The sequence below is a fragment of the Sabethes cyaneus genome, chromosome 3 (genome assembly GCF_943734655.1).
Source record: "Sabethes cyaneus chromosome 3, idSabCyanKW18_F2, whole genome shotgun sequence".
In the NCBI taxonomy this organism is placed as follows: domain Eukaryota; kingdom Metazoa; phylum Arthropoda; class Insecta; order Diptera; family Culicidae; genus Sabethes; species Sabethes cyaneus.
The window spans coordinates 145,058,840-145,085,418 of NC_071355.1; the positions used below are offsets into that span (position 1 = coordinate 145,058,840).

At 41.2% G+C, this 26,579-nt stretch overlaps 1 protein-coding gene and 1 long non-coding RNA gene across 2 annotated transcripts in view; one reads left to right on the forward strand and one right to left on the reverse strand.

The window, feature by feature from the left end:
- The window catches only part of LOC128744517 (discoidin domain-containing receptor tyrosine kinase B), a 672,699-nt gene that overhangs the window by 516,730 nt on the left and 129,390 nt on the right, over window positions 1–26,579 (reverse strand). The gene's annotated exons all lie outside the window — the stretch shown is intronic.
- Window positions 623–6,399, forward strand: LOC128744521 (uncharacterized). The gene is made up of 4 exons (XR_008412394.1): window positions 623–731; window positions 1,254–1,422; window positions 4,911–5,040; window positions 6,247–6,399. It is a non-coding gene; the product is annotated as an uncharacterized LOC128744521 (long non-coding RNA).

Genomic DNA, 26,579 nt, shown 5'->3' on the forward strand with positions numbered 1-26,579 from the left:
GAGCAACCCATCACTAGTCTCTTTTTATCACTGCTTTTCAACGAAACCTCTAAGAATTATTTTCAGTGAATCCAAGCGTCGACCAAGGGAAAATTACTTTTTACTAACAACCAACACAAAATAAAATACATCTTAAACTATATTTACAAGTCACATGCATTAAATATTCTATATTCTAAAATAATTAAAAAATTTCATGCAAAAAAATCTATTTACAAAGTGGTACCATGCTACGGTGTGAAATATTTCACGCGGCTTGAATCGATCCTTTTCGAACCAATCATACCGTTACTAACCGCGATAACGTTATCAGTTTATCGGTATTAGTGAACTCTCTGCTAACCAAAGCTGCCCTGAATCAACGATCGGCACAACGTGGTGATCGATGTAGTTTTAGCTAGATCTATGATAGGTGCGCATTTAATCAAGAATTTATCATTTTGCGACATTCGTCGAATAATAATTTGGCCAAGTGATCTCTTAAGGTGTATTCTTGTATTCTAAATTCCATATCAGAAGATTTAGCTAAAAGTTCATCAATTATAGATGAAATATTCTCGAAACAGGTAAGTAGAAATGAAATTATATAATTTCACTCTCTTTTCCTGGTGGTTTTAGACGACTGACTATTGCGATGCGACATAATCTAGTGACCGTGCGGATCTCGTGATGTTCAGCATAACCAAAGGCTATGTGAAACGGTGGAATTATGATTCTTCTATTCGTTTCTGGTGAGTTTGCTGTGATAGCTTCGGTAGTTGTTTCAAGGTCATGGTCTCTGGTTTTGCATGTTCTCTTTCTCCTTATTCGCTTCATTGTTATCACCGATCACGTGCTCTACGCCCTTGACAAATTATTAACAGGGTTGTAGGCAGGATAACTCGATGCATTGCATGTATATATAGGCATGCACTTTTCTTGATTCAATTCCGTCTTCTTTTCTATTTATTAAACAATTTTACATATTCTAAAACTACAAAAATTTTCATTTAAAATTCTCCTCTAATCATCCCATAACTTCGCAACGTTTCATCAAAATAAATTCAATTTTACGCTAAACACAGTGTCGCTTAAGATTGCCTGATCGTTCCATCCCAGATCCGAGGGTATGCTAGTAGATTCGGGTAAAATTTCCTGATGTATTCAGAAATAACGGAAATTTTCCCTTCCTCCTGCTAGACCACACATTTCTCAAGAACAAACGGCTTCTTATTAATTTGTTTTCCTACGGTTTCAAATCTGCTGCGGAAAAGACTCCCAGCGGTTTTCCTTTTAGATCGGAAAGTGCGTAGGAACTGGATCCCTTCTTCGCGGTAACAACACACGGAACGTATTGAGGACCCAATTTTGCGTTAAAAGCTTTGCCGGCTGCTGATTGACCGAAAGTCCGCTTGAATACTCGCTGGCCAATGTTAAATGATGGTGAGTATCTCTTATGTCGCAAATCGTACTGTTTTTTCGTTTTCTCGTGGCACTTACGCAAGTTTTCCCCTACCAGCTCGAAGATTTTCTTCCCAACTCCTTTCAGTTTTTGCATTCGCTCTTCTTCGGTGAATTCATGTTCTTCTTCTAAATTGTGTTCCGTTCCTCGGGTTACTATTTCGTGCCCAAAAACTATGTGATGTGGAGTAAACTTCGTAGAAGCGTGGACTGTGTTGTTGATGACAAATTCGATCTCAGAGATCTTAGTGTCCCACAGTCTCTGATCTTGCCGAACGTACGTGCGTATCATCGCATTTATTGTTCGGTTCAAGCGTTCGGCAGGGTTGGCTTGGCTGTGATGCCGCGCATTCGCCCAGTGCCGAATTTCATATTTCCTTAAGAAATCTTGAAACTCCTTCGACAAGAAGGTTGTAGCATTATCCGAGATAAGAATTTGAGGAACACACAACATTCGCAACCATTTCTCTTCCAGAATCTTACATAGATTAGCAGCAGATATCTTCTTCACCGGAACAAGCATGCAGTACTTAGAAAAAATGTCTAAAATGACCAATAAGTGAGCATAACCATGCTTGCTGCGGGGAAGAGACTGTATATAATCTATGCAGATCATCTGGAAGGGTTTGGTTGTAATTCGTTGCTGGCCCATTTCTGGGACTGTTGGTTTAGTCGAATGCTTATTTATTTAGCAGGATTCGCATTCTTTTATATGCTTCTTCAAGTCCGTACTCATTCGAGGCCAATAAAACCTCCGCTTGAGTTTTTCGATGCATTTCTCGAACCCAATATGCAAGTTATCATCATGTACATGTTTCATGATTGTCAACCGAGCTGATTCCGGAACACATTCCTTCCACTCAAACCTATAGTCCATGACGTCGGAACGGGTTGATACGAATTTATAGAGCTTTCCATCCTCGATCCTAAAATCCATATACTTTTCTGGATCCTCCTCAACTGCTCTATATAATTGTCTGTACCACTTATCCTCATCTCCGACATCTAGGGCTTCGATGGATCTAGAAAGAGTGTCCGGAACTATATTCTCTTTCCCTTTCCGGTGTTTAACCTCCATGTCGTACTGCTGTAGGATGATACTCCAGCGACTTAATCGAGACGACGATTTCCATTTGGCCTTCATTATAAAAGTGAGAGCTGACGAGTCAGTTATTAAAGTGAATCTCGTTCCCTCTATATAGCCGCGGAACTTTTCGATGCATCTGAGTGCAGCCAGTCCCTCTTTCTCGGCCGCATGGTAGTTTAATTCAGCCCCTTTTAGCTTTTCCGAGTGGTATGCAATCACACGTTCTTCGCCGTCTTGAACCTGCGTTAAGATTCCGGCGAGAGCAGTGTCACTGGCGTCTGTTTGAACACAGAACGGTAGGCTAAAGTCAGGATTTACCATTACAGGAGCAGAAATCAACTTTTCCTTAATGGTTTTAAATGCCTCTTCTGCTGCCTCTGTCCATCGTACTCGTTTAGGTTTATTTTTCAGTAGGTCAGTGAGCGGTGCGGTAAGCTCACTAAACTTCTCGATGAACCTACGGTAGTAATTGACCATACCGAGGAATCTTCTAAGTGATCTTACTGAATTGGGAGCCTCAAATCCCAAAATCGCTCGAACACGATCTGGATTAGGCCGCAATCCCTCCCGAGATAAAATATAACCGAGATACGGTAATTCAGGGCAACAAAAGTTCGATTTATCTATATTAATATACAGATTAGCCTGTTCTAAACGTTCTGCCAAATCCTTCAATCTGTCCAGGTGTTCTTCGAATGTATTACTAGCGACTACTATGTCATCTAGATAAACAAATATGAAGGGTTCTAAAACGCCATAGCCCAGAACTTTATCCATAAGTTTGCTTAAGGTGGCTGGGCTGTTTATCAAACCAAACGGAAGACGCGTAAACTGAAATAGGCCCTTGCCGGGAATAGAAAAAGCTGTGTATTTCCTAGATTCTCGGTTGAGCGGCACCTGTAGGAAAGCTTGAGACAGGTCGATTGTAGAGAGATACTTAAAGTGGCTTAGATGACTCAAAATCCTATTTTGATGAGGTAACGGGTAAGCATCTCTTTTGGTTCGCTCGTTCAATTTTCTAGCGTCCAGACATAGCCGTACTTGGTCACTGTCTCTCTTTTTGACAGGTACTACAGGCAATGCCCAGTCGGAATCCGAGGGCTCTATGACACCATCTCGCAGCATATTATCAACTGACTGGTGTATTTTCCGTTGTATTTCCGGACTCCATGGATACGGATTTTTGCGAATCGGTTCTGCCTCTTGAAATTCCCTTTTAATTTCAATCTTATGCTCCATCAGTCTAGTTTTTCCCAACTGTCCTGGTTTCGCAACCAAAAATCTTTGCTTTACCTCCTCCAACTGTCTTTTCTGCGCACTGTTCAGCTCATCTACAATTTCCTGCTCTTGTTCCTCCTCTGCAATCGCTTCGATGTATCCGCTTACCATTGGCCTAATTCCGAACTTCTGCCAAAAATCATATCCTAAAATGCATCTTCGACTTAGATTCGGTGCAACTAAAACCGACAGAATTTTAGTTTGACCGTTAAATGAAATGGGGATATCTACGTAACCTTGCACTTCTAAACTTCGTCCAGCTGCTGTTCTCAGGTTGATTGGTGTGGGTTTTAATTCAAGGTCCAGCTTCTTAATTAGAGTTTTGCCTCCAATTCCGATAACTGTCCTTGCTGCGCCACTGTCGAGTAAACCTACGATAGGGATTCCCATCATTTCTACCTTTGCAAAGGGTCTAGAATCGCCACTAAGGTTTATCAGTACAGTAGCAATCTCTGCGTCACTAGAGCGTGTGGGTTTTGAAAGTATATTTGGTGGGTTGTCTGTTACGTTTCTGTGAGGTCTTGTAGCATTACGTTTAGGACTGTCTCGCCTCACTGAACAGTCTTGTGAACGTTTTTTGATTGACAAAATGGGCAATCGTCAGTTGGAAAACCTGGGAAACCACAATGTTCACAAAACATGTTCCTCTGTTTCGTGCAGTCCCTGAAACTGTGCCCTTGTTCGTGACAGTTAAAGCACACACCTTTCCGTACTGGTACGTAAGCTCTAACTATGCGATACAATGCACTTGTTCCACTAGAACCTGCCACTGGACTTTTGGCTCGTTGAACATTGTCTTGAAAAGGTCTCGTTTTCTCCAACTTCCGTTCATCATCCCACCTTTTATGGTCATTGTTTTGCTGATTTGTCCTTCCTGTACTTGGCCGGTAGTTTTTGTAAAATTCTGGCTTGTAGCTGAATTTTCGATTCTGCTCTCCTCCCTGCTGCCCTCGATTTGGAAACTGTGCTCTGTTTCCAGTGTACGATTGGCGCTGATACTGAACCTCATCAATTTGCGCTGATCTTGGAGGAAATCTATTTTCTTTTCGCTGATACAAGTGCCAGTTAATCGAATCGAATCGCTTACCAAACTCCTTCATTTTAGGTATGGTGGCGATGTTAGCAGCAAGCATGGCGATTCGACAATCATCACGTGTATTCCGGAAAAGAACATCAAATTTTCGCTTTTCATCCCAGGGACACGACAAGCTGCGGAAGATTCGGACCATGTCAAGGTAATAGTCCTGAAACTTCTCTTTGACACCCTGTTTACGGTTATTCGCTCGTTGCTCATAGAAGTAATCTATGTCCACTGGTAAGAATTCGTTCTTTAGCTCCTGTACCAAATTTTGCCAATTTCCCAGCTCATCCTCTCCATTCACCTCCATGAACCAGGATCTAGCCTTGTGTGTGAACAAATGATGTGCACACTGGAATAATTCCGCTTCAGAAAACCCTTCTGAGCGGCGGTTGAACTCTACCTCTTTCAAGAATTCGTTTAACCTCCTCCCATTATCCATACCGTCGTACCGAACCGACCATTTGTGTACTGGTAGACGGTCATTATTCCTTGACATAGTGCGAGCATGTTCACTGGCTTTTCTGGCTTCTGGCTTTTCTGAGCTTTTTATTGAGCTATTTATCTCCTTGATCCATTCCAAAAAATCTAATGGGCTTGACTTTGGATTCTCTACAGTTTTCCTATCTTTTGCACCAATCTGGGTGCTATTCATAGATTTAGGTTGTACTTCCGCTACTGGCCCTCTATCTTGTTTTGCTTCTAACACCTGAATGCGCTGCAATAGTTGATTTACAACTGTCAGCAGGTCTTTATTTTCCGCAATTAACTTTTCCTTCTCTCTATCCGGTTTTGCTTTACTCTGAATATCCACTGCAACTACCTGCATATCAGCAAATCCGTTTCTCTCATCGACTTCCGGTTCCCCTTTATCGGAATTTTCAGCTTCAGGTTCTTGAACTATAATTTCTTCTTCCTCTTCATTACTTCGGTCTATATTTCCTACTTCTTCTTCTCTTTCTTCCTCTTCTCTCTCTTCGTCTATTCTTTCTGCTTCACTAACTGTACCACTACGCATCTGATTCAAACTTTCGTTTATTAATGCTAGCTCTGCTGCTCTTACTGCAGGCAGATGAGAAGTGACTGAGAAGTACACACTCAACAATCTTAAACAGCTTCCTGCTTTCACGGCTAAATTATTTAAATCTTCTTCATCCCTGACGTGGGGTTTCAACCTTTCCATTCTAAAAAACACATGAATTAATCTGGTCTTGAACTTCTGCTCTGGTGCTTTACTAACTCGTTTCTTCTCTAATTCCCCTTTTATTTCATTCAAGATTTCGTTACATATTCTTAATTCACTTTCTACCGATTCTGCGACAAATTCATACACGACGTCTAATTGCTCTTTTTCTTCTTTCAGACGATTACGTAGCACTCTTTCCAACTGAGTACGCGATGCGACAACATTCAATCCGCGAATTCGCAGTTCGTACTCCAACTCATCTACCATTAAATGCGTTACGTTCATCGCCTGATACTGTGCGAGTAAAATTGATATTTCCATTGCGACGATTGGGATTTGATTATTGAAAGGTAAAAATAAGAAAAACAAACTAAAATACGATACACCTGTCAAACACGAATTAAAATTATTTAGTTTACCGTCCGAATATTTGTACTTTGTATTAGGAAGTAATGTTTCAATAAATTCTGGTTTCTGTTTTGTGTATTATTTCCAGTATCCGAAAATGAAATTGTTTCAGCAGTATTGTTTTAATTTTCAGGTCGTTATAGTAAGTTCAAAGGTTCTTGTGACTTGATAGTAAAATTTGCTTTATCTGTGTTGGGTTATACTTTTCCGCGTTGGCAAACGAACATGGACCCCTGGAATTTTTTTCTGAAAAGCTTTTTTGTATTAACAGCGATAGATTTTTTTAGTAAAAGAGGTTAATCGTGATCAAGAATTTTGGATGTTTTCCCAGAGACTTCTGCAGACAGGTAACTGGTCTTCAAGTGTGTTATCTTTCGAGACAATAATCGCGACTCTAAATTTACGTTGGGCGCCAAAGTGTAACTGACGGGGTCGTAACTGCCCAGCATTTACGAGACCCCCTCAATCAAGCCTCAGGGACGGCAAACGATCGCGACTTACTGTCAAGAAAACACTTGGATACCTGCTGCTCAAACTATTCCCGTTTATTCACAACTCCCTTCGATAACTCCTACCTTTTGGCTTCGGGGGATCACTTCCGGTTTCGATGCTGGCCGGGATCCAATTGCGGTCAGGTCGGCGACGTTGGAACGGGGTTCGACGGCTAACCTCCGGCGTTCCGACTGCGGGCTCACTCAGGGCTTCAGTCAAGCGCGATGGCGACGACGCGACGTTACTGCGATGGCGTCGATGGCGGGGACGCTCTCTCAGCTTCGGGGTTGACGATCGTGGTGGCAGCGGCGGACGTGAGGACCAAATTCGGTACACTCAGGTACAGCTCCGGATCACGCTGATACCGTCAGGCAATCGGGGTAAATACAGGGTATGCACAGGGTAAGCACAGGGTAAGTACAGGGGTCCTGTTGTTTGCTTTGTTATACACGTCTTTCCTTTCTTCCTTCAAACTTGCGGTAATTTCTGTCTTTCACTTCTATCGTGTATTTTAACAAACTGAACTTCTGGTCTAATTTCGTCTGTCTGTTTGAATTTGTGCACGTTGACGGTTTGGCTTCAGACAAGGTAATGGCTTCGATTAGCTTTTGTCCAACGACCTGTGACCTTTCTTCGCGCCAAGAACCCTACTCTCTTTCTCTCTCTCTCTGGCTGATCGTTTTCCTGACATATTCGATCCACGCTAGCTCGACTCCATTTTCCGCCCCCTGGTGGTGGGTGGGTGGAAACCGTTGACGCGTGGCTGCGTACGTCGCCGGGGAAAGCTGGTTGCAATACAGTATTTCAACTATTTTCTAGACATTTTATTTCGTGACATTTATCATACATTTTACCGCGCGCGACAGTCTCCTAAATCTTGGGCGGAGACTAGGCCGACGGTTACAGCTCATATTTGTAAAGTTGGCATTCCAACTCAGAGCTTCAGTGAAAAGATTCTTGTCGAATTCTTTTATGTTCCATTCGCATTCTCCGGTGCCTCTTCTGCGTGTTTTCACGGGTGTCTGATTCCCGATACTAAACCGGATTGCTTGGTGATCACTATTGGTGTATTCCTCGAACACTTTCCAGTTCATGTTTGCTACTAGCGCTGGGCTACAGAAAGTCATGTCTATGAAGGACATTCGTTCCTCCATTGCGGAAGCTACTGATAGTACCTGCGTTGGCATGGCAAAAAAATTATCAAAATCAACAGAATATGCATCAAATAGAAGATCCTTATAATCTATTTGGGTCATTCCATGCCAAGTGACCGAGAAAAAGTTCAAACGTCTAATCGACCTTCACGGATTTGTACCAAATTTTGCCAGATTGTTCGTTTTCGGCCAGGAAGTAAAAATCCAAAATTTGGTGCCGATCGGACATTTCCTCGATTAATGGGAGCACCTCTATTTTTAAGGAAAATACCCGTTTTTGTCAAAACCTCTTATTTTCTTTTGCTTATATCTCCGGAAGTATTAGGTTTAGAAAGACACTATTTCCACATTTTCAAAGGAAATAGCCCAAGAAATTCGAAAAAAATATTATTTTTGAGCACCAGTGCTGCCAATATGCTGCGCTATATCTAGGGATCGGCAAAGAATACCTCGGAGCGATGAGTGATTCTTATATAAAAAAAATCTGCGAAACACGATGAAGTTGAAATTCGTGAGTTAAAATTGTCTTCTTTGAGCGAAAAATATATTTAGTTTTCAAATTGAGTTTAAAAATACTGGACAGCACTGGTGCTCAAAAATAATATCTTTTTCGAATTCCTTGGGTGATTTCCTTTGAAAATGTGAAAAAAGTGTCTTTCTAAACCCAATATTTCCGGAGATATAAGCAAAAGAAAATAAGAGGTTTTGACAAAAAAGGGTATTTTCCATAAAAATGCTAGGGATGGGAAAACTATCATTAACTACTGATAGTTATCAGTAAGCAATAATATCACTTAGTATCAGTAAGGTTTTGCTGTTATTGATATTTACTGATATTACGTTACGTTGTCCCGTTACAAAAATTAGTTTAAAATTAAACTTATTGTTCAGTAGTTGCGTACGATAAACGTGGATGGCACAATATATCGTCGTCATCGTCAGTAGCCTAAAGCCGGGGTAGCTCGTGCTGATTCAAGCAATCGTCTTCATTTAACTCGAACTTGGGGGGCCACTCGTCGCCAATTTCTCAGTCGTCTCAAAAGTCACAAATCACTTTTGACTCGGTATAGCCATCTTGCACGTTGAGCTCCCTGTTCCTGGTGCCGGTGGGATTGTTGAAGACAACTGTTTTCGACGCACTGTCGTCCAGTATCCTTACGACATTTCCGGCCCCCCGTTGCCTACTGACTTTTGTCAAATGTACGATGAGATTCTCTCCAAACAATGCATGTAGCTCATGATTCACACGTCGCCGCCACTCTTCGCATTCAGTTTGTACTCCGCCAAATGTCTGCAGTACCTTCCGTTCGAACACGGCAAGGGCGCATATATCCTTCGTGAGCAACCTCATGACTTCAAATACATAAAGAACTTCTGACCTAATAAAAGTTTTGTGCATTGTCAGCTTCGTACGGTAGCGTATGCTTCTTGATCGTATCATTTTGCGAAGGGCAAAGTAGGCTCGATTTCCCGGTTGAATGCGCCGCTGGATTTCCTTACTAATGTTGTCCGCGGTCACCACCAATCCCAAATACACGAATTCATCTATCACTTCTAGTTCGTCGGCGTCAAGGATTACCGTCCGTGAGAGGCACGCGTTGGTTTCCTTGGAGCCTCTTCCTTTCACGTATTTGATCTTTGATGCATTTATATTTAATCTGATCTTTCTAGACTACTGCTTTCAATCTGGCGTAGATTGCCTCCGCCGTCGCAAGGTTCCTGGCTAAGATATCAATCATCTTGGCACCTTGTCTCAACCTTCTCCACGTCTCAAAGGGACTCAAGTGTGTCCCCGAGATGCGCACGGAACACACCACTTGATCCAATGATAGCTTTGATCAGTAGCATCAGTTTATCTGGGAGACCGTGTTCGTCCATTATGTGCCATTGCTGGTCTCGATCGGCAGTATCGTGTTTCCATAAAGCCCGCTTGGCAAATTACAAAGTAAACTACATCTTCCTATCTTTTGCTTCAATGCTTTGATGGGTAAAATTATTGATATTAACTTGTACTGGAACCTACTGATAGTTATCAGTAACGATTTGTATTGATAGTTCCCATCCCTAAAAAATGCAGGTGCTCCCATTAATCGAGGGAATGTCCGATCGGCACAAAATTTTCGATTTTTGCTTTCTGACCGAAAACGAACAATCTGGCGAAATTTGGTTCAAATTCGTGAAGGTCAATTACACGGGGCTCGGACACTTCGCGTGGAATGACCCATTTATATAATCTATTTATATAGGAGGCTTATGTCTGTACCGAAAACCAGAACTCTGACAGGACGAGGCTTATCGGTAACTAAAAACAGGCCCCTGACAGGACGTCATGCTTTCGTAGCAATGGGTTGTATTCTCAGTCACCTCAATCACTGGTTGACTGCTGGACTGCTCGATTGCTCAACTGGTTGACTAAACTGCTCGACTGGACTGGTCGATTAGACTGCTCGATTTGATTGGTCGACTGGACTGCTCAACTAAACTGATTGACTTAACTACTTGATTCGACTACTTGACACATTTGTTCGACTTACTACTCGACCCGACTGCTCGACTTAATTGCACGATTGAACTGCTCGACTGGACTGTTCGATTCGACTGTTCGACTGGACAGCTTGATTCAACTACTCGACTAGACTGCTCGACTCAACTGCTTGGCTTAACTGTTCGATTCAACTCCTCAACTCGACTGTTCGACTTAACTGTTAGACAGAACCGCTTGACCCGACCGCTCGACTAGACTGCTTGACTAAATTGTTCGATTCGAGTGCTCGACTCAACTGCTCGACTGGACTACTCAACGCAACTGCTCGACTGAACTGGTCGATTCAACTGCTCGACTCGCCTGCTCGACTGAATTGCTTGAATGGACTGCTTGATTGAATAGCTTGATTTAACTTCTCGATTTGACTGTTCGACTCAACTGTTCGACTCGACTGCTCGACCCAACTGCTTGACTCGATTGCTTGGTTCAACTGCTCTACTCGCCTGCTCTACTCGATCAAGCCGGACCAAGTCGCAAAATTTTAAAACATGAGTTAATGACAGCAAACGATCAATAATTTTCTAAGCAACATTTTACTCTAATCAGACTACAAGAATGTTGCAAACAGGAGTTATAAGATGATTTCGAATGCAGCAAACTTTGAATATGTTTTTCTCGAAGTCAGAATTTTGTCACTCGGTTCTGACTGGCTTAACATCGACCATATGAATCGGTTCGCGGCAGACAACCCAAGTAACAATTCTAAAGCCACTTGGTTTTACTTGAATTTTATAAAGGTTTTATTGCGGTATTAATCATTACCTCTGGGTTTATTGTGGTATTGCGCAATACCAAAAGGATACAAGTCCAAACACACTTATAGCTAGCTAGAAAACCATAATAAAACTGTTACTAAAGCAAATTTATTGTGGTTGCTTTTATTACCACGTTAAAACTTGTTGGCTGCACCACGTCTCCTATAAACTTACCATAAGTGTGGCGTAGCAACACAAAATGGCGCACCAATCAAAATTGATCTTATCGCGGTTACTTATCAAACCGCAATAAATCTATTAGTTTTATAGAGCTATTAAAACGGTAACACCCTATCCAAACAGTTTTGTTGCTGCTATTATGAAGAATACCAAAGTTCAACACCAAAATCATTTTTTTATGCGAAGCCATATTGCCATATTCTAGTATTTTGTTTTAGCTCGCAAACAACAATTCATCAAAGCAAAGTATTTTGCAGAAAGAAGGTTATTATCAATCGGTTTTCCTGTCAGAGGAAGCAACTATAAACTGATTTTGCTAGAAATTGAGATTGACTAACTGAATATTTTCAATTTGTTAAAACAACCAGTTTTCGAAAATTGCAAAATTTCAGTGGCGCGTTGATTTTATCGACCTATCATATCAAAATGCACGATGAAATTAAATGCGCACATGGTGCAAGCCAACGAAATTACTTAAAATTTAATAAATATTCTATGGGATATTTTATTCTGGTCGCTATAAACAAAATTGTTCAGAATGATCTGTCAGTAAAACTTGCTCACGGAATGTTTTCAAGTTGACAAAACTAGCGAACTTATCTGGCGAAAAGCAAACAGCGAAAAGCTTTTTTAAATTATGGCGATGGCTGTCAAGCAGCGAAAGCTTAATCGGTTTTATTGCTGCTTTTAGCAGAGCGTGATACGACTACTTGAGTTTATAACTTGATTCTTATAGCAGTTATGAAAACATTCTGAGGAGTGGGCCACTTGGTCAGAAAGTAGTTTTATAGCGGTCATCAGAAAGTTCTGGTGGAGCTCATAGTTTTATTAGCGGTTTTATGAAATTGGCCATGAAAACCACTATACGAACGTAATAAAACTTGGAATTGTTACTTGGGAATGGACGGTTCAGAGCCACTCACACAAAAGAGCCATTTTGCTCACCTATAGAATCAGCACAGTGGAGATAATGTTTTTGTTCATATAAAAAAATTGCAATGCGAGCACAAAAACTATTTGTTTCAGTTTCCGGCTGACTCTTTTATGAACAACATCTTAGAGCTATATTATGCAATATAAGAACTCAAAGAACTAATACAAAGATTAAACATCTTCGCAAACACTGGCCAATGGAATGTGTCCGCAGTTTTCTGAATTCTGAACAGACATTTATATTTTCCGGATCGTAAGATTCGGGCTCAACTAGTATTAAATAATAACTATGGTGCACATGTAAATATTATTTAAAACAAGGCATGCTCTTCGTCTTTCCCTGACCAAAAGACTGGTTAGATAAATGCTTTAAAATGCAAAACTTTGTACAAAGCATTTGGTTCGCTTTAGAGAGATTGCCATTTTTTGACTGATAAACCCTTGTCGGTTGAATAACTTTTCCAACAATTGGTCGACCGTACGTAGTTTAAGCGGGTGCTTCACGATTCCCACAGTCCCATAGTTGTCACTGCAGAACGCAGATTAAGCCGAACAATTAGCATTCGCCATCAAAGGGAATCTATCAATCCGTCACAATAGAGTGCACCCTTTGTCCTGCTCCAGCAGTTGAGCGCATCTGCTGCCTGTCATGTCTGTGTGACAACAATCTTTTTGCTTTGGTCCCGGTTGGGGTTCCCGTCCCGCCCGGTTGAAAGTGCGCCACGATAAAATCTCGCGTCACTTCCAAACGCACTCTCTTTGAACTACGGCTTCGATTCGATAGTGTGTAGTAAGTAGTGGCGGACAGGATGGCAACGGCGTTCGACGATTCGTGGTTGTCCTCTATGCCTTGTCGCGCTGTCATGTCGTCGGGTCGTCGTCGGGAGCTCGGCCGTCAAACGGCAGTGCGAGAGCGAGCGAGTCAGGCTAATTAAATTAACATCACTTGCCTGTCATATGCAACATGTCTGCGTAATGCATTCCTTTTTTTCGGGTCATTTCCCACCCTATGGCCGTCACGTCAGTTTGGGCGAGGTTTATCGGTCGATCGGCAATTTTGCTTAGTCACTTGAATGACGTTATTTTTTGTGTGCGATGACATTGCTTCTGATACTTATCGCTAATCTTACATTCGGAATTATTTTCTTCCACCAATAATGCTGATATGATGAATGTAGATTGATTCAGCCTGTAAACGGAAAACTGAATTTCACCAAATATTTCGTACAGCTTGAACCATTGTGTTTCTGAAAAGTTATCTGGAAAAGGTTACCCTCGCATTGCTTCCCGGAAAGCAATCGCCGGTGGTGATGAGACTTTGATGTTTTTTTGGTCTTTTAACATAAACCAGCAGAAAACTAAGAAAAGAATATCATCTCCCACTAGCCGGCAATAAGTGAATGACTGGACGGCCGGCAGCCTTTTTCCATTTTATCTTTCTTCATAGGAAATTAAATCATAAGTCACATACACAAAATAAAGGCGACTCATCGATATCTTCCTACCCTTCACTGGTAGCGTCCGTTTTCCTATGATCCACTATCGTTTACAATCGTTCGGCATGACTTAACCCGATGAACAGTTCCTCAACGAATTCCGTCAAATCTACCAAACATCAACTTTCAATCTCCGTTGAGGTAGAAATGATAGCCAACTCGTCGGGAAACTCACCATATCGAGATAAAAATGCGTCCATTCTTCCGTCCGATATTCAACCCCCACAGCCAGCAGTGGCCGGTGACACGGAGCTTTTCATCCTTATTCTGTGTGTCATCTCGTGTCCGAGTCTAGGCAATTATTCTGCATCACTGCATAAATCTCTTATCACCGTACACGAACAATAAGGACCATACTGTCCGAACCGGGTCGAAGGTCGTCGTTCACAAATGGAAGGGCAGGTAGCGATGACAACGGTAACGACGACGGTGACTACGATCATGATGTTTTATTAACTTGTGCGATTAAACACGATACCCTTAGCCGAGTTTTGCTTGGTCGATGGTCCTCATTTGGAACCGCACTGGGGCAGAGCTCAGCGTCGTGGGTTGGCTTCGTGACCGGTGCTATATGAAACCAAACCGCGGGTAAGAGACGCGGTGAAGTGGTGTGCGGACTAGACGAGGCGACGAGGACACTAATAACTTCCAAGTAGATGATTACTGTCTTTGCTCTTCGGTTTGTGGCTGTTGCTCTTCTGGTTCTGGTGCCGCCGAGGGTCCGGTTTCAGCAAATTGCGTGGGCGGAACGCAAACGCCGGCAAATTCGATGACATGTGGAATTATCGCACACGAAAGTCATGGAAATGAAGTGTGGTAATTCGGATCGGAGCGTGCCCATTTCCCGCGTACTAAACGTCCATTGGTCCGGGAAACGGAACGAGAAGCGAAGCTGTACAGATAAGGGTCATCACAGCTTTTATGCTGACATTTTATGAGTGTGGATAATGTTTCATCCCGTTCCTTACACAGTCGTACGCTGCATGTTGAAGCTGGTTTCGTGCTTTGCATAGACATAGGAGACTATTGCGCGGACCCAGTCAAAGCACGAGATCCTGACCAACATTTTGTATGTAACACAGAAAAAAACTTCAACAAAATGCTGAATCAGCAACTTTCGATTAATTTTCCTATTGATTCGTTAGATATCCTCGTCGGCCCGAGGGATGATTATGCTTTTCGTCTTCCTGCAGACTGCGTCTGTTTGTTTGGCTTGTTCCAGTTCAGTGCTGGTCAACGACCGAGGATTGTGATGACCCATAAAATCCGGAAAAACCAGTATAGAATAGAAGAACTTTCACTCTCTCTCTCTCCCTTGGTATCGCTCCTCCTCAGACTCATGATCACAATTTCCGCTTCAGCCTAATGAGGGACGCACCGGACGAGGGTGGTTGTCCGGTCGAGTATTTTTAGAAGTTTTACTGTTAATTATCCCGTCAGCCCCAACTTTTCTTTCAATAGTCTGTTCCGGCTAGCCGGAAATTGCCTGGTTCATAATGACAGCGTCCATGAAATATACACCGCCCATCCGTCGCCATCATTAGCAACAGCAACAGCAACAACAACAACAACAAGAACTAACAAATAAATACGAATCTCCGCTGGTCAGTGCCGCGCTGCTGCCGCCCGAGGGTGAGTTCGTATTTTTAATTAAAAATCCTACCACATTTCGGAGACTGTATGCAAACAATCGTAATTCTCGCAATTATCCTAGCGTACTGCAACGATGAAACGGGTATAAACCGCACACCGTGGTTCACTGCTGATGGATTTGTGTAACGAACACATAAAGCGGAAGGAAGAACCCCAGGCGGACACGCGCCAACAGCGAGGACCGGTGGAAAACGTCCATTCTGCTCGATGCGGGAAAATTTGGGTTAGTGTAATTAGTCTGAATCGTACGGCACAAAGGTACACGCGAAATGGTCGAAACAGTCCTCTGACCGTCCGTTCGGGGCGGGTCCGGAATGCTGCGCCAATGGGATGCTGATGCTGAATTGAAACGGACAGATGGTTCTGCTTCGTCCGCACCGGGTGCTGCAGAACCACTGAGTTAGTTGTTTATTGGTTTCTATCAACATTATGTTGATAAATATTTTGCGGCGATGAGCTCTGCACTTGTTTTAGCATCGTTGTATTGCTCTATTTCAGTGCCACAGTGTGACGCACAGAGGAGCAATGTGGTGCCTCGCATGTTTGCTAAATTTTAATTCAAATTCGAGAGCAGAAAAAACTGCGGCTTCCCCCTGGGAGCACCAACTGCGAGCGCTCTGGTAGGTTTTGCACAACAAAGTGATCATACTGCACACATGTGATTACAAAAACTTATCATCAAAGCATAGAAAATGCATTTTTTTTAAATGAGCGACACATGCCGTTAATTTGTGTTGGGGTTCAACAATTTCTGTTTGTTTTTGATGGGAATTTACACCGAAATGTGCTGCAGCATTGGTGTGCGAATTAGGAATTTAATATGCAATACTTCAACGAATGAATTCCGTATACGACGGGCACAGCAGTATATCAAACATCAGCCGTCCCAACTCGGGTGATATTTAGCTTAGTATCCCTTTGCAGAGATGGCTGGAATTGACGAAAAATCTTTTGTTGACCGAAGCACGTGACAGTTTCTAATTACTGAAGTGCCCGAGTTTCGGAGAGTTTGCTTTGAGTGAAAATTTATAATTTATTATGCAAACAATTTTTGGAAGCGTCAACTATTCGAAACATTAGTGAAATTTTGTTCACAGGCTGCAATAAATGTTACGTGGAATATAGATTCAACTAGTAATCAAAGATAGTCAGCGTCAACTAAGTACTTATTTTTCAATCAATCCAAACATTCATACCTATTTTCCAAACTCTGCGATAGTTAGTTTAATGAAGACTTTTATGAACAGCAGCGTAGCGATTAACTCATATAAGAATATTCGATCAATTTTCAATTAATGTCAATTGACTTTAAAACAGTCAATGAATCTGCAATGAATCCTCATAGCCATGGAGCTTCAGCTTATCTTACTTCTTTGTTAGAAACAAATTCGAAAGCAATCCGCAAAACAATAATGTTTTTTCAAGGTTTGCAAACAGAACAGTATTTCAAACAATGTTGCAAATCGAGAAGCAAACGATACTGAACCGTACGCTAGCGAGTGTGAAAAGCATCTAACACTTACTCCACTGATGCAAGCATACGACAAACAACCGCTGCTGGTGTTGTGTGCTACCGACACTTTAGCGAGCGCACCGCCTCGTGGCGTCGTTATGCACAGCCCGCTCGCGAAACCAACAGCACGTGTACTGTCAACAGCTCGCAGGCGTGAATAGGATGTACGGCTGCAGATTTTACTTTATTTCCTCTTTTCTTCTTCTTCTTACGCCCTCGTTTCACACACGAGACGCGTAAGAGTGCGGGCCCTCGTGAGCGTTCGACATCAATTACTCGGGTTGCAAAGACTAGCGATAGCGATGACCGTGGCTGAAAGCTAAATACACATCTGGAAAACGGAGACGAATGAATCTTATGATTTAAAGTCTCCGTTAACCAATAAAAACCAACCAACCAACATCTGGAAAAAGTCGTCGCAAAATAGGAAAGGGAGTCTGAGAGATACGCTCATGCCAAGAACAAGAACAAGAGCGCGTGTGTGAGAGAATTATAAGACTATACGAGTGCGGGCTTCGCAACGGTGATTTCAAATGGAGAATTCACAAAATTATTGTACAAATTTGGAGTTCTTGTCGAAAGACCTTGGAATTTTTAGAAATGTACAAGACGGGCATATCACAGACAAACAGATATAACTCTTTGAAGAGACGCAAAACGACACAAAAATAACTCAAAAGTGATACGAAATGACACAAATCGATACAAAAAATAATGCACAAATAAGATTACAATAACTCAATAAATGGGTTAACATATTAAAAGAAACTCGAAAGGAGCTGCAAAAGAGCACAAAAATTAGATAGAAACAAAACAATACTACAAAAATGATACAAAAATATAACAAAAATTATGCACCAAATCAGAGAAAAACTAAACAAGAAAAATGACTCAATCAATATGCAAAACTTCCAAAAAGTGACAAAATAAGATAGGATCACACGAAAAAGATCATAGAAATAATATAACAACAACAAGACACAATAATGAAACAAAAATAAACAAAAAATAGATACCAAATGATAAGTCTCGAAAAATTCTTCTAAAACCAACAAAGTAAACACATAAACCAACACAAAAATGCTACAAAATAAGATCGGAACTGTTTCTGCTGAAAAAATATGATACACAAGTGTAGGAAAATAAAACAAAAATGATACAAAAATGCAACACGGGTATGTTACGCCTGGAACACGGACGATAAACTTACGAACGTTAGTAATACGGACATTAAGCATTATGGACGCTAGGCATAATGAACGTAAGGTATAATTTATAAATATTCGCCTTTCTATAAATATACACTCACAATACAATTTGGCAGAAAAACATTTGGCCTAACGACCTTTTGGTATAATTCCGTAAAAACCCTATTTGTCCACGAACCCCTATTTGGCCGAATCATAAAAGGCCGAAACATGAACCCCTACTTTGCTGAATCCCGCCGAAAACTATTTTCACGAATGATATTGATGAAAATAATGTTTTTAAGGTCAATAATAAGTTATCTTCAAAATAATTAAAAACTATTTTCATGCGTTCAAGAAAAGTATCAAAAATGAAGGATAAAAAGCGTTTGGTAGAATACAGTTACCTTAGTTTTAGAAAAAAGAGACACACACGCTCTGCATCTTATTTAAACTTACTTAAACTTACTTAAACTTACTTAAACCCAAACTAAATACTTGATTATAATATTTAGTGCCTCTCTATTTAGGTGCATGCATTTTCTTAGGTTTACTGACTAGCTGAGGTAATCTCTTAGTTGAGTACGAACGAGCGATAACGAGTAAGGACAATATATACAAAACATTTGAGCAGGTCAAAGCCCGCGAATATTTTCTGACATTCGGCCATGTGTGTTTCGGCCATACATGTTTCGGCCATTTTGATTCGGCCATTAGATCTACTGCGCCATTTGTTATTACGGCCAGTTGAGTTTCGGCCATTTGTGATTCGGCCGCTCGTAGGTAATCCGACTCACCTCGCTAAAAGTTAATTTGTACGCATAGAACAATCTATAACTCGGGACTGGAGTGTCACAGAAAACCCCATAGATGACTGGATTGCAGTATTGTTATTCAGCAATAAATTTCACAGTGTTGCATCACTGATAAAATCTCGAACTTTTATGTTAATAGAACTCATAATACCCTGAACAGTTGAAGATGCCACTGATTCAGTATATTTCTTCCACTTTGAAAGCATTGCTTTAGACTTTAGAGCATTGATTGTGCCCACACTTCGCCGAAATCTTTGTTTTACAATTGCACAAAATTTTTCAATGGGTCGAAACTCCGGACAATGTGGAGAGTTCGTCTCTTTTAGCACAAAATCGACATCATTAGCTGCATAGCACTCTAGCACCACTAGAGTGACCGCTATCCAGCTTTTTACGAGCCATAAATGGCGGACGTGTTCGTAATATTTGAACAGCATTTGTGACATTTCCCTAATACATCGCACGTTTTCTTTCCGAGCGTTCACGGTAAAACTAAAGGAATGTACGGAAAGAAAACGTGCGATGTATTAGGGAAATGTCACAAATGCTGTTCAAATATTACGAACACGTCCGCCATTTATGGCTCGTAAAAAGCTGGATAGTTTAATCAAGCCATAATATAATGTTCCCCTTATGTTATACGAATGAATGGCTGAATCCGTTTCTTCAAGCATTCTTACTTATATAAATTTGATGTCATTGTTGAGAAAGTGATGAAAGGCTCAGTCTTCAGTCTACGGCTACAGGTTTCTCGCCAAATCATGGCCTTCTTTGTGAGTTTATCAGCAAAGGCGAACAGCTGCAATGTAAAATCTTTGACCAGGAAGTTGCTTGAAATTCATTTTCACGTAGATTTCATCGTCCATTGAAATATATCCACTAAATTTCGCCAAAACTTGCTCGTTCAAAGGCTTGGCACGCTTCTTGGCCACCAATTTCTGCCTGTTCACTGGCACTGTAAGACCTATAGCCAGTGCTCGAAAAAATTAACAGCCCTGCATGAATGCGAACATAAAATGCATTCAGCGCATACAGTTTTACCTCTGGTAGTGTTCTGTTAGCAGTCAGTCCATGGACATGACTACTGACCTGCTGACAGTATTTGTCATTCTCAATGTTCTAGCCTTCAAAACATTTCATTCATGAAAAGCAATGCTGAATGATTGCTCGACTGTCAGTTAATTTTATTGCTATTAAGTGTTATTTTAGATCCCAAAGTTTAGTTTTTTAAACTGCTTGGTTTTTCAAATCAACCAAAACTTTGAAGGAAGGAAATTGATTAAAACTTCGGAGCAATGTTTACGTTTATTCTAATTTCGTTTGCCGTTGTCGGGAGTTGATAGTGTGAATTAATGATTCACGTTCGATTTCATTCACTATTATCAAGAATGAATGAATGTATTTTCCAAGTGTTTCTGCTAGATTTTTGGTAGAATCAAGCCATTCGATGTCAAGTGACTTAAGCATGGGTTTATTCTCAAGCCCTCCCCCACCTCATTTACCTTTCCTTCATACTGAATTCTAAATTTACCCACTCTTGACAGTGCAAAAGTCCCTCCTATAGTTAAGTGTACTGCCCAAGTAGCACACTTTTATCATTTCTGGTTGCTGCAACCTATTTATGACTGAAATTAGTCATTAATTGGTTACCACAACTAGTTTATAACAACTGTGCTAGTAGGATGGTCAGAGGAACGAATGAGTCCTCGCCAGGGACGGCTTTAATATGGGATAGAACTGGCAGTGAGGAATAAGTGGGTAAAGTAGATCGAACTTTGAAGGAAGGGTAAACCCCAATACACACAAGCACGCATAAAATTTAATAAGTATATCGTTCATTCAATAGCGATTATAGCAAAAAGAAATGCAGTGCAGGTCATTCAGCAAACACCCGGGCGATATCACAATAGATCAACTATACTGGTCGCAGTGATGAGTCCACACAGGAAAAAAACAGATGTACAAGTGACTGCCAGACAAAGGGGCTCCAGATAAGATCGGACAATCAGCTAGTTAAATATAAATGTACTAAAAAGCCACTAATGACAGCAACATTAATCTGTGATTTTTTAATTGTAATCGTTTTATGTTTAAAAAGTCCTGCAAGAGCTATCGCAGGTCTTTGGACACTCTGCAGTGATACGTAGTCCTACGTTAATAAAAATATTTCCTTACGAAATCTATTTATATAAGAGGCTTATGTCTGAATCGAAAACCAGGTCTCTGACAGGATGTCATAAGAGGCTTATCGGTAACTAAAAACAGGTCCCTGACAGGACATCATGCTTTAGTAGCACTGGGTTGTATGCTCACTGGTCGACTGCTGGACTGCTCGATTGCTCAACTGGACTAGACTGCTCGACTGGACTGGTCGATTAGATTGCTCGATTTGATTGCCCGACTAGTCTGCTTAACCGAACTGCTCGACTGAACTGTTCGATTTGACTGCTCGACCCAACTGCTTGATTGGACAGATCGACTTGACTGCTTGACTGAACAGCTCGATTTAACTGCTCGAGTGGACTACTCGACTTAACTACTCGATTCGACTGCTTAACGCATTTTCTTGACTTACTACTCGACTCGACTGCACGACTTAACTGCACGATTGAACTGCTTGATTGGACTGTTCAATTCGACTGCTCGACTGGACTGCTTGACTGGACAGCATGATTCATCTGCTCGACTGGACTGCTCGATTCAACTGCTTGATTCCACTGCTCGACTGGACTACTCGACTCAACTGCTCGACTCGACTGCTCGAATAAACTGCTTGACTTAACTACTCGATTGGACAATTCGAATCGGCTGATCGACTCAATTGCTCAACCCGATTGCTCGATTCAACTGCTCGACTAGACTACTCGATTTGATTGCTAGACTCAACTGACAGCTTGATTCAACAGCTTGACTAGGCTGCTCGACTTAGCCACTCACTAGACTAGACTGCTCGACTCAACTGCTTGACTTCTGTTTGATTCGACAGCTCGACTTGGCTGGTCGATTCAACTGCTAGACTGGACTACTAGACTCAACTGCTCAACTGGACTACTCTACTCAACTGCTCGAATAAACTGTTCGACTGGACTACTCGACCCAACTGCTCGAATAAACTGCTCGACTCAACTGTTCGATTTAACCGCTTGATCCGACTGCTTGACTAAACCATTCGATTCGACTACTCGACTGAAATGCTCGACTAGACTACTCGATTCAACTGCTCGACTGGACTACTCGACTTAACTGCTCGATTAAACTGCTCGACTGGACTGCTCGATTTCACTGCTCGATTTGGCTGCTTGACTTGACTTTTCGACTCGACCTCTCGATTCAACTGCTCGACTCAACTGCTCGACCGGATTGCTTGATTTAACTGCTCGACTTGACTGTTCGACTTAGCTGCTCCACCCAACTGCTTGACCCGATTGCTTGATTAGACTGCTCGACTCGCCTGCTCACCTCGATTGCTTGTCGCGATATCATATGGCCGGTGTTAAATCAGACCGGACCAAGTCGCAAAATTTTTAAAAATGAGTTAATGATAGCAAACGATCAAGAATTTTCTAAGCAACATTTTACTCTAATCAGGCTACATAAATGTAGCAAACAGCCAGAGTTAGAAGATGTTTTCGAATCCAGCAAGCGTTGAGTGCGTTTTTCTCGAAGTCAGAATTTTGCCACTCGGTTCTGTCTGACTTAACACCGATCATATGAATCGGTTTGCGGCAAACAATAGACGGTTCAGAGCCACTCACACAAAAGAGCCATTTTGCCCACTTATAGAATCCGTACAGTGGAGATAATGTTCTTATTCAGTTAAATAAAATCCAACACGACCATGAAAACTATTTGTTTCAGTTTCCGGCTATATTATGCAATATAAGAACACAAAGAACTAATACAAAGATTAAACATCTTCGCAAACATTGGCCAATGGAATGTATCCGCAGTTTTCGGAATTCTGTATATTTTATATTTTCCGGATTGTATTTTATAATTTCAAACTTATTTTTTGGGCACATATTGATGTCATATTTTTCCGTCATTTGTAACATGTATGCGCAACCTGATTGATATTTAACACTCTATTGGCATCTTAATATCGAGCAGCAGTAAGTGACAGCGTCAGCATGTCATGGACCCAAAATTTGATAGCGGACCCAAATCAGACGACTGGCAGTCGAGAGAAACGCAGTGGTGAAATGCTATTTCATTTTCTCACACACGAGATGTTGACGGCGAAAACATGGTTGCCAGCCGATGGGCTGATATTAAGCATAGTTTTGGAACGATGGTTCTACAATTGATGAAGGGACGGTAGGGGAAAGAAATGAAAATTTTTGGTGAAGGAGGGGTAAGAGCGGAAAGGAAGGGGGGGGGGGGGTATTGGTAGCTATGCTTGACAAGTAGTCATTTTGACTCCTACCTTTTGTCCAATGCTGGAAGGTGCATGAGTCGAACCAAGCTGTAATCTGAGATTATAACCGGATTCGAACCCACAACACCCTCCAGGGCATGTGGTTCGCTGGTACTTGTACCTTTGAACCATAGAGGCGCTGGACAAAAGGAGACCGCAAAATCCACTTCACACAACGCGTGTTGGTTGTGTTATCGACACATATTGTGCCGCTTCCTGCATCAATTGCAGATTACCACCGAGCGAGAAGTTTTAATCTAACTACTATTTACTTTCAGGACGACGACACTGTGCCGGCCCTTACGACTTGCAAGGTACTGCACGTGACGCTGTTCGTCCGTCAGCGTATGTTAGCCGCGTTTCTCGGCGCGGGTTTTCGAGGGAAGGCCCCGTTCCTATGTAATAGACTAATCTCAAGATTTTAGTCTTGACCTTGGAATGAGGTCATACATATATTAACATGCCCTGGAGGGTGTTGTGGGTTCGAATCCGGTTATAATCTCAGATTATAGCTTGGTTCGACTCATGCACCTTCCAGCATTGGACAAAAGGTAGGAGTCAAAATGACTACTTGTCAAGCATAGCTACCAATACCCCCCCCCCCTTCCTTTCCGCTCTTACCCCTCCTTCACCAAAAATTTTCATTTCTTTCCCCTACCGTCCCTTCATCAATTGTAGAACCATCGTTTCAAAAAAATATTAATATATGTATGACCTCATTCCAAGGTCAAGACTAAAATCTTGAGATTAGTCTATAGTTTTGGAAGTAAAATACTTTGCGTTCCCAAAAACGATTACTTTTGCTGCCAAAAATTCGTTAGATTACATAAATTTTTATGATCAATTGTGTTTATGTATTGACACGTACTTTCCGAAAGAAAGAAGGGTTGTTAGCTGCAGGTTTCGGTTGTTTTTCAACCAGCTACGAAGCACATAGTATTTGCATATTTTCAGCGCTCTAAAAATATCTAGTCTTTGTCATGCCCAAGCAACAACGTAAGTTTTATGGTACTCTTATGGAGGTCTTCATGACTAATTTTGGTCTTAAATGGTCTCATAAGAATGTAATAAAACCCAAAATGTTACTTGGGTGGTCAATTATTTAGATTGCTATTATGGCATATCCATGCTCGTTCCCTTGGCTACGTGTCAACAAACGACTGTTGTGAATTCGTGATTGTAATCGACATTATTTGAAGTTTTTCGTGTTAATTCAAGTGAACACTAGAGACAAACTCATCAATTCTTTCTAAGACACAACTCGGGCAGTGAACCAGTATTTTATGTGCATAGTACATCTAGTTAACTTTTGCGAGTGCATTGATAAGTGGAAGTGTCTAAAACATACTTAAAAAACGACCGCGAAAAAATGAAAATATACTGATGAATTTTAATTGCGAACAAATCTCAGTAATTAATTATGTTTGTGACCCCAACAGAGGGCAGTGTTTCGCGCTTAGAGTTGTAAAATCTTTTACTGCTAGTAAGCTAGATGACGCAATTTTTTGTGCAAAAAGACAAAATTGACCAATAACGGCATTACCGGTTTGCAGCATACAGGTCGAGTTTACTTAACTAGTCAAAGTTCGGTCACTATAATATTGAGCACAGAAACGCAATTTTCACTAGAGAACGTCAGTCTTGTGATATATGACGAAATCAAGCAAAACTAATATGATTAAAAGCTGGATTGTTGCTGTTTTTACATTGTATTAAATCTAGATTAAAATTAAGTTTATTTTTAAGGAACCCATAGAACGCTAATATACTACGATTTATTAGCAGACAGTGAAATTCTCAACAAAGCTTCCCATAACAAGTAGGATAAATAGGATTTTATCCTAATTACAGCCACATTGTGTAGAATGTAACATAAGATGAGCATTTAAAATCATTCACAGTAATTTCTGTGCAGCAAAACGAGCACTAGCATTAGCTTAAATCAACGCTCAGTAGAAATGTAGAATTTCACAGATTTGCCTGTTCCGACGACAAGTACAGTACATAGCTATCAACATCCTAGCGACTCGGTTCGTTCACTTGATGGAATTGTCTGGACCATCATGTCATACCGGCCAGTGATATACATATCTATGTAGTAGACAACCGAGAACGGACTCGACCGCGAACGTGTTGGGTGATGCGATGGTAGCGCACGAGGAGCCTGGATGCTAGATTCATTCAGCAGTCGGGAAAAAGTGAGAAAAGTTGTAAGAATTTTCCCTCCGGGTCCAGACATTACAAATGCCACGGATGCACGGCATAGGAAGCGTAGCGTAGTGTAGAATTCCATAGTTTGAATTTCAAGTGGAAACACAAGATGACACGTACCGTCACTCCCCGTACAGTGTGATGGATCTTTTCTCAACAAAACTAACGTATGTATCTAATGGAGATGATCAAATTCTCCTTAAAAAATTGTTAATAATTACAGTGTTTTCACTATTTTATAAAAACTACATGTAATAAAACTCCTGCGGTCAGAGATATTACTACAATTTTGACAGAAAATAAGTATCTTGACGACTCTAAGATGTATTATATCCAACCTGTATTTATACAGCAACACCACAAACATAATACATACAACTAGTAGTGCATTTGGTCTGTGATTTGCAGTGCTCTCGAGCACGGGTGTCTTATCCTGCACTTACCGCTAAAGACACTCGCAGCTTAGAAATCTAGCTTTTAACGGTACACAAACTGTGAAGTACAACGGCGGTGACAAGAAGTAGTCGGTTTCATTGACTTGAAACCAAAACAGCAAAGGGAGCCCTGTACTGCAATGGTAATATGTTGCAACCTAATGATGGAGGTTACTGGCTATGAGAAATTAAACGTTGGTTAAGAGTCTTCTCTATTCGCGAAAAATAATGCATATAATTTTGTTTGTTCTACATTTCTAAACCGAATGCAACATTACCTTAATTTTTCAGTTGAATGCTTTTTAACATTCAACTGG